The 9,603-nt window shown below is 36.6% G+C and overlaps 1 long non-coding RNA gene across 1 annotated transcript; it reads left to right on the top strand.

Moving 5' to 3' along the window:
• Positions 1–593: 593 nt before the first annotated feature.
• On the top strand, positions 594–5,889 carry LOC126998565 (uncharacterized). Its single transcript, XR_007752934.1, has 2 exons — positions 594–1,173; positions 1,322–5,889. It is a non-coding gene; the product is annotated as an uncharacterized LOC126998565 (long non-coding RNA).
• Positions 5,890–9,603: the final 3,714 nt, after the last annotated feature.

Raw genomic sequence — 9,603 nt, 5'->3', positions numbered from 1 at the left:
TAGTTCGAAACACATAAAACGAAGCAGCAAATCTAATGAACTTGTAAATTTATATATAAACGAAAAACTTTAAAATACAGTATAATATGCACGGAAGTTTGGAATTTTACCTTTACGATTCGAGTTATTAGTTCGAAAAACATGAAACGAATTAAGCAGCAAATCTAATGAGCTTGTAAATTAATATAGAAACGAAAACTTTAAAATACAGTATAATATGCACGGAAGTTTGGAATTTTACCTTTACGATTCGAGTTATTAGTTCGAAACACACATGAAACGAAGCAGCAAACCTATAATGAGCTTGTAGATTGATATAGGAACAAACAAAAAACTTAAAATACTGTATAATAGGCATGAAAGTTTGGTGTCTAATTAAACTTAAAGGGCCTACAATATAATTACCGAGTATTTCTGTGACTAATCATTGTGGCATTATTGCTTCCGGACGCCACATCAGTTATTTCCAAGGGACGAAAAAGAGATCAATCGAGTTTTCATGAGTGTCTTTTCCCGTTTATGAACAGAAAAATGATCAAACTACCATCAGGGTCATAAAACTACCCCGAGAAATGCCAACAGTCCGTATACATTTGACTAGGCTTTCGTATAGGAGTTATGGGCATTTCCAGGGGTAGTTTGATGGCCCTGTAGGTAGTCTGACTCTTCTTCTGTACCATGAACCTAAAAAAAACGCCCATGAGAACCCGATTGATCTCTTTTCTGGCCTTTGGAAATGGTGAATGTGAGGTACGAAGCGCGCCTGAAAATGTACTGACATGAGTGTGCTTGGACTCTGAAATGTTCAAGAATTTCAATTAGTATGACCTTTAAGCCTGTTCAATTCGTTCTTTTATTGCTAACGACGTGTGGAAAAAAAGCTAAAGGAAGAGTTGTACGAGGTTGAGAAGCAGGCAGAATTCTATAGGTGTGTTATGGAAACTTTATTGCATATCAGCCCAGGGGTGTATAAACTAACCTTATAATAATATTGCTTCTACAACTGCCGGCTCTCTCCCATGCATAAGTTGTAACAAAGAAATAGTACAAATAAAGGTGTTGGTTTGAATTGATATAGTGAGTTTTTACACCAATCCTTATATAAAACTATACTGCCCTTTCCCATGGATATAAAATGACATTCCAGAAGCCACCAATTACCTTTTTTTTTAAGTTGTAACAAAGAAATAGTACAAATAAAAGTGTTGGTTTGAATTGATATAGTGAGTTTTTACGCCAATCCTTACAGAAAACTCTACTGCCCTTTCCCATGGATATAAAATGACATTCCAGAAGCCACCAATTACCTTTTTTTTTTAAGTTGTAACAAAGAAATACAAATAAATATGTTGAAAAGAATTGGTATAGTGAGAGTTTATATACAACCACTAGCTTGCCCTTTTCCCATGCACATATAAGATAACAAACATGAAACAACCAACTAGCTTTTTTTTATAAGTTGTAACAAAGAAATACAAATAAAGATGTTGAAATATATTGGTATTGTGAGAGCTTCTACATCAGACCTTATTATACAACCACTAGCTACTGCCCTTTTCCCATGCACATATAACAAACATGAAACCACCAACCATCTTTTTCTTTTCCAAGTTGTAACAAAGAAAATGGAAATAAAGATAAACTGAGTTGATATAATGATTGCTCTGCCACACATCCTTCCCTCTTAAATTCTTTCCACATTGCAGAACTATTCATATATTGATAGTATTTAAACACACATTTCCCCCTGATTTTTTTCACGTCGCATTACTACTGATATATTGATAGTATTTAAACGCATCTTCCAGTGGTCCAGTGTAACATGATTGCCTCCTTTAAAAACAAGCTCGACCGACACTTCCTTCAACTTAACATTAACTATAGTAGAAATGCAAAGTTTTGAAGCTATCTGATTAGTGTAGAATCATTTAGGTTTAAGGACAGATCACCTAGTCTGGACCATGGGGTGTGTGTGGTCTGATTTTCTATGTAAATTTATGTAAATCTTATTATTATGCATGGCACGGGTCCTCCCTTCACCCCAATATGACAACAGACGCACTGCCATATAAGGACAAATATCTGAACTTGAGCTAAATCTTTCAAGGTTGTTATAATTCTTGGTTGTCATCCTCCTTCCCAACATTCATTACAGACCTTATATAGACATTATGGTCCTGATGATGTGCCTGTCTTAACATAACATTGCACAATTCTAAGAAAAAATATAGTACCATATCTTACGTGGGGTGACAAAATAAATTAATCAGCAAAACAGTTATTTATACGTGGCTCCAAGTTGCCTTTAACCCGTCCGCTGCGATTGGCATGGATTTAGCCTTCAATGGTATCCTGGTAACATATACTCCCAGGTCTTTCTCTGCCTCTGTGGTGGATAGTGGAGTCTTTCCCATGTGGTATTGATATGCTGGATTTCCCCTCCCAAGGTGCACAACTTTACATTTTTCTTCATTGAATTGTAGCAGCCACGTTTTGTTCCATTCCTGTAGCTTGGTCATGATGTCTTCTTGTAGGAAATCCGCAGTCAAGGAGTTAACTTAAAAAATACCTTTCGCTATGCACCATCCGTACACTCCATCAGGTTTATGTACCTTGCAGCAGCACTCAAAAAGTGGGAATACCAAGGAAAACTAGTACATAAGAAAAAAGCCCTTGAATCTATACCCACCACCAGTCCAGGACAACTTAACTTAATGGGAACAATCTTTTGACATTATCTGGTGTTGCTTAAAAGAACAAAGGAAATGAGGCACTTATAAATACAAGTAAATGGCCAAACTAAGTAAGCATCAATCGCCTTACTTATACAAAAATAATTACATACTGTAGTCCAATTCAGTTACGAAGGCTGTTTGGGTGGGGACAGTTCGGGGTGCTCCCTGGCCATAGCCCTGACAAACCTTATTTAACTTATACAGAATATTTGGTACATAATTTCAAATAGTACGTAGCTGACTTATGAGAGAGAGTGATGTACTGGGGGTGATGTGGCAACACTGCAAAGAGGTTCAGGCCCCACCCAAACTGAGTTAACATTTGTGTCATACTATAAATCGTACAATCTTCTTCACATTTGGTAAAGGAAACAGGCACCCAAGTCTTAATATTGCTGCTAACTTCTTTGGCTCTGTGAAAGGATGATTTGGGTTACATAGCAGTACTTGTAATGTTTTGGTAACAGTAACACTAACAAAATTTACTGATATGTGGAAGTATGATCGCTCGCATGCACACACACACACATATAAGGTAAAAAAGAGGGAGATAATATGATTGCAGTGTTCAGGGTGATGAAGGGAGTGGATGGGTGTGTTTGCATGGGATGGGGTCCTAACTGGGGGATATGAAATGAAACTGAGAAAGACAGAGTGCATGAAAATAACCATCAATAAATAGTCTTCCCAATAGATGCATTGACCCTTGGAAACAACCTGGGCCAAAAGGTTGTCCAGTTTCAAACATATGAAGCTAAATTTGACTGCTTGAGACTCAGAGATGGGACCCCACAAACACAAGCAAAGTAGCTCACTTCATGTATATCACAGGCCAATGCACATAAACATAAATTTTTGTATTGATGGATCTCAAATTCATAATACAAGTGAACGATGCACTCCTCAACAATCAGTGTCTGACTACAGCCTCTTTGAAAATATGGAGTCTATCCATCCACAGAAATGGTGCCCTCAAGGTACAAAATGTGTAGTTTCATTAAGTAAGGAATGTGAAGGCACTGTTGCTGTTAATTCATTGCCCTAGATACAACCTTATATCAAGAGGTCCTACAAGAGACACATTAGAAGACTCAAGAGATGAATGAAGTGGGCTGAAAGTCAGTGCACACATGATTAGTTATGTTATTTATTGTGGACTTTGCTTTGGGCTACTAGTCTGAATATTTATGTTAAACAGAGGCAGTGGCTGGGTGGACAAAGCATCAAAGTGACAGATGACTATGGTACTAACACTCCTGAGACATTAGGATAAAAGATGTGTCCTGCATCATCCTGTGTACAAATAGGGAACTAAGAGGATCACAGTCCATTGCTGAGGTTGGGGACTGACCCATCAACTGTTTATGCAAAGAATACTTGTCAAAATAGTCACAAGGCTGTTTCTAAAGCTGCATGGGAAATAGGGTCACTAACTATCATTTTTATTGATAAATTTCCCTTTTACCTCAAAACAGATCCTTGTGAATGTTACTATTTGTGAAATAAATCAATTTATATGAAAAAAAACATGGAAATGTATGAATAATGATATGAGAGCCTGTTGTAAAAACAGCTAATATACAAAGCAAAACTAAATTTTTGTTGTATCAAGTATGTGAAAAAAAAAAATCAGTAAAGTAGTGCTTTCATTTAATCCTAAGAATGGTTATACAGTCTTAGCTTCCTAACCTTGAGATTGTTTAAACCCTCCCTGTTGCATGATATGGTGATAAAATACCAATACAAGAATAATATGACAAAAAATAATATGCCATTTGCTCTCTACACTTTGTTCTGCAGCTTAAAGGCTTTATGCACATCAAAGTTCACACAGGAAGCTGGTGCTCTCAGAAACTTTAGCATGCCTTAACACATAACTAACACCTCCCATATAATAACAAAGAGAACATATTTCAAACCAGGCATTACCAGATATGCACTACATCACTGGAGCCAGTACCAACCACCACAAAGAAAACCTGTAGCAGTGCCACTCAGAGAGCCAACAGTGGTGCAGTTATTGCCTTCAGAAAAAGCAGCAGATACCATTTAATGCATAAAGTATCAGCAGCAGCACTTTCCAACACACACACAAAGCTAAAGGTGAAAAAGATTGCTACCTACATGCAATTAAGCAAACTTCAGCAACTCTTGTCAATGGGATCATGGGCAGGCAACACAGGCTGAACACAAAATATGAAAATTACAGCATCAATATAAAAATCACAAGCATCAATAACAGGTTCATGCCAACCACCAGCAAACTTTAAGATGGAGAGGGTAGCCCGCTGCTGCTGCAGGCATAACAAAATCTGCATGCGGTCACACAGCAGCAGAGCTCAGTGCTGTGAACATAAGATGAAAGCCTCACTACTTTTATCTAGTCACTGGGTTCACAACCAAAGCAGGAGCACATGAAATAAATTATAATAGCATGTGTGAAATAGGTATAGGAAGAGTTGATAAGTAGCTGTGTAAACTCCAAATTGAAGTTAATCTATAGCATATTACTGAAGTGGATAATCCTGTTGTGCTGACAGAGAGTGAATGTTTTTCCTGAAAATCTTGAGACAAATAAATATTACTGAGCTATTCTTAACACTTTCTTTTCTGTCATAGCCATGGTTCGATGAAACACCTCTACAACAACACAAAATTAAAAGTCATCTTCCTGGCTATAAAAGTTCACTAGCTCCCAATGCTATCTTCAAGGTGTGGTGAGTAAGACTGAACAATGAGCTGTAAAAAACCTGCCGGCTGAGCACTTGTTATTTTAGTAAGGTTGATAGGAGGGGTAACCCTTTGTGGGACATTACTGCAAATAAGTTTAAATGGAGACATCATATGGCTATAAGCATTCATCAATATGCAAATAGTAGCCATTTGATAATATTCTTCCATTGTGTCGGACTGTATCACATCACTTGAAGATAATTTTGTTATTGTACCTTTACTGAAATATTTATGCCTGCCTTAACTCATCATTTACATTCTAACACCTAGTTATTCATGGCAAAGTGAGGGGTATTACAAAGCTACCAAACTGGCCCTTGATTAATTTGTTTAATCTACCATCTGGCCAGAGTCATGACTGAAAAAAAGTTATATTTTATATGAACTTATAATTCAACTGCAGTGTTTCTATTTAAGCAAAGCAACACACATTTTCAATATAAACTATATAACACAAATAATCATAAATTATAAGAAAAATATCCCCACAACAAAATTATTTACAAAAACATTTAGAATATATTGCATCAATTATTAAAACTTTTTATATATAATAAAATATCATATCGTTATGAGATTACAATATTCAATTATGCTCTATAAATTTATAATCAGAATCAGAACTTAATCTGATTAAGATCTTATTTTTAATTTTTTAAGACCCTCCAGTCACACAGTCACACAAGAAGTCTCAGGTATATTTTAGGTATATTCCAAATTTTTGTTGCTGCAACATAAGTGTTTTAATTTGAAAACTGATTCATGATTAAATGCAGTGTCAGGACTTGGATGCTACCCTCCTATTGTAATATACTTCCTTAATTATAACTTGTATAATTCCCCTATTCTATGCTAGTGATAACTAGGCAAACGAGATCTATAAATGCCTGCCAGGGTGCGTCCAGCGAGCATCAATGCCTCTCTCCGGGACACACTAGTGAGATTTTCCTGCCACATGGTGTGATGAACCTGATTGGCAAGAGATGGCAAAACATTAGCATTCTTGTTAATAATATAAAATATGATGTAACTCCATCAATCTGTAATGAATATATGCTACATAAAAATGAATGAATGTGAATGTCTAAGACATGGAAACATATAAAAAACAAGAATAACAAAGTAAGAATGAGTGAAATATTACCTGAAGGCTCTGACTGGCAATTTGACCAACCGTGACGGCAAACCCAGAATCTTTAAATGGGTAATCCTCTGGAGTGGCGTTACGTGCCTGAGTAATGAAGTCTGGAGGAATAGGGGTCACCTGTTGATGGACAAAGATGAAAAGATGAGTAGTTCAATTATAGGATAACATAACATTTACATGGCTATGGGTACACTTTTATACTCAATTTATTCAAATAAGTGGCCTGGATAAGATTAACTGAAACTTTATCATCAATACTGAAGGCCATTACCTGTGTGTAGGTTTGAAGAAGGATGTCTTCTCCAGGGTCATCCAAAAGCAGCAGGCCAAGGTCAAACCAACTGTAAATGTAACGAAAACAAGATTATCCATGATTTTTTTGTTTTTTGCCCTTGACTGCCTTCTCTGTTTGACCATATATATATATATATATATATATATATATATATATATATATATATATATATATATATATATATATATATATATATATATATATATATATATATATATATATATATATATATATATATATATATATATATATATATATATATATATATATATATATATATATATATATATATATATATATATATATATATATATATATATATATATATATATATATATATATATACGGTCCCCACATAAGAGAAACAAACAAGATAGGAAGAATATAAACATCATCAACCAAGCTGGTCCCTGGCCTGACAAACTTAATGCCCCAAGAAAGACTAGAAATGGCTTGGGCTGCCGTCTTTGAAAAAATGACCAGAGAGACAGAGTTGACATGACTGCCTGATGAATGAACTTACCAATCAGAATGAAATTCTACAATGAAATTCTCCACAGCAACAATGGGCTGCTGAGGGTGGATCTGGCCTGAAGACCTGAGGAAGTTGATCCTCATCTCAGCAGAGGTGAGTGCTGCTTCAAAGCCCACAGGCTGAGCTGCTACTCCCTGCGCCTCAGCCTTCATGCCGCTGAAAGGATCAAGACAATTTCATCTATTGTTGTTTTCTATAAATTTTCTATAAATGTTCTCTATTATTGTTCATTTCTGAACACCTGGAGCACTGTTACCCAGAATGTGCCCTGCTAACTTATTTGAATTGGAAATTATGGTACTTTGTATCACATGTCATAGAAGCAAAGAAAAATTATTGTGTCTTTACATTAGTTCCAAGTGTTTGGGCTCATGTACAGGATGATAACATTGCTGCCTTCTACCTAGGAGTAGCTTTAAAAGACTTCTTTTATGATCATTACAACAGTATAACTGTTTTTATTATTGCTTTGTTTTGTGACCCTTTTCATAAAGTTATTGTGTGCCATGACCTTACATGTTACTATAAAATATTAAATCTCATTTGGCAACCTCTGACTTCTATGTGACTGGAGAATAACTTTCCTGTAATAAGATGAATATATGATCATACATAAAACATTCTTATTCACAGTCAATATCAACCATTGCAAAGTATAATCACCAAAACCTATCAGAATAAACAAGTCCCTGAAGCTCATTACCATACTGTGGCTTTCCCAAACACCATCTGGAAGGCTTCTCTCATTGCCCCGACCTTAACTTCTTTGTCAGAGGCAACAATAATATCCATGTCTCCTCCTGAGTCTGTGGAAAAGATGAGGGCTCTAGAACAGTCACTAAAACCGAGAGTGTTTCAAGTCAAAGCATATCATATACACAAAAATGCACCTCACCATCAAGGGGAAGAAGTTCACAGATCATTAGAATACCATTAAAAGTTCATTAAGATTTTAGTCATATCTAGATACTACTAACCCTCTCGCGCACGATGACGCGTTTTGTGTCATCAGAGGGTAAAAGGTCCTGGCGCACGATGACGCGAAACACGTCATAAAAGTTAAAAAATTGATTAAAAATTAAGTTTTCGGTGAAAGTGCGTCTAATTTGGTAGCGTCATTTGTTGGGATAAGTTTCTTAATGGTAACATATGGCAACCTTTCTAAGGAGCGTAGATGAGGAGCTTTGAGCGATTTTTAGTTGTTAGCCTACTCTGACGAGAGAGGAAAAAATAGTTTTCTCAGTGTAACTCGGGAATCAACAAGCTTATGAAGATTTTGAGGATACCATAAGAATCCTCACTAAATTCCACTTCAAAACATATATTCGGCTAAAAAAGTTGGCCCACAAAATTTCGAGCTAGCGAGTGGGAAAGAGTTTGTACTTCGGATTTATTGTCTGCAATACTCTATACGGACACTTGAAACAAGTTTGTATTGTTTATATATAAATTTTCCTCTATTTTTATTTGCGCATGTTTTAGTACAAGTCTTTATAAAGCCATTGATACCAAATTTATTGGTGTACGATATATCTGTGAGGGTAAAATACGTCCGGGAATGTAGAGTATCGCAGCGGCAAAAAAAGGCCGGTCGGGCCTGAGAAATGCATGATGAGTGGAACAGAAACTTATCGGAAACTTATGGTGCGCGAGAGGGCTAATAACAAAACAAACTGCCATGTCAATGTCAATAAGTCACCCTTGATCAAACAAACAAGCAGGACATAATTACGTATAAACTCCTTCATCTGGGGGTCCAGTGTGGTGATCATCGAATCCATTGACGTCTTCGCTCGTTCAGCCACACGGTGCCCCACGGTGGACACGGTGCCACGAATCCAGCCAAACCAACCAGGACCTTCATTCCTCTTGCTAGATGTAACTACGCCAGGCGAGCCAAGGTCAACGGAAGCAGTTGCAGTTGCACTACTGTGACTGATTGGGGAGTAAGCATAACCATAGGTATTGTTACTGGCTGAAAAATATGGATCATTGCAATACATACTGACTTCTGCTGAGGGATCTGCTACTGAATAAGAATGTATGTGGCTTTGGGATTTACTGAGTGAAATATTAGTTTGTTCCTGCTGCACTACCAAGCAGGGTGGCGTGGGTGGCGGAGGAGGGTTATGCAGTGGGTTGCCTGGTACATACAAAG

The sequence above is a fragment of the Eriocheir sinensis genome, chromosome 14, assembly GCF_024679095.1.
Source record: "Eriocheir sinensis breed Jianghai 21 chromosome 14, ASM2467909v1, whole genome shotgun sequence".
NCBI lineage: Eukaryota > Metazoa > Arthropoda > Malacostraca > Decapoda > Varunidae > Eriocheir > Eriocheir sinensis.
This window is presented reverse-complemented; position numbering and strand designations above follow the sequence as displayed.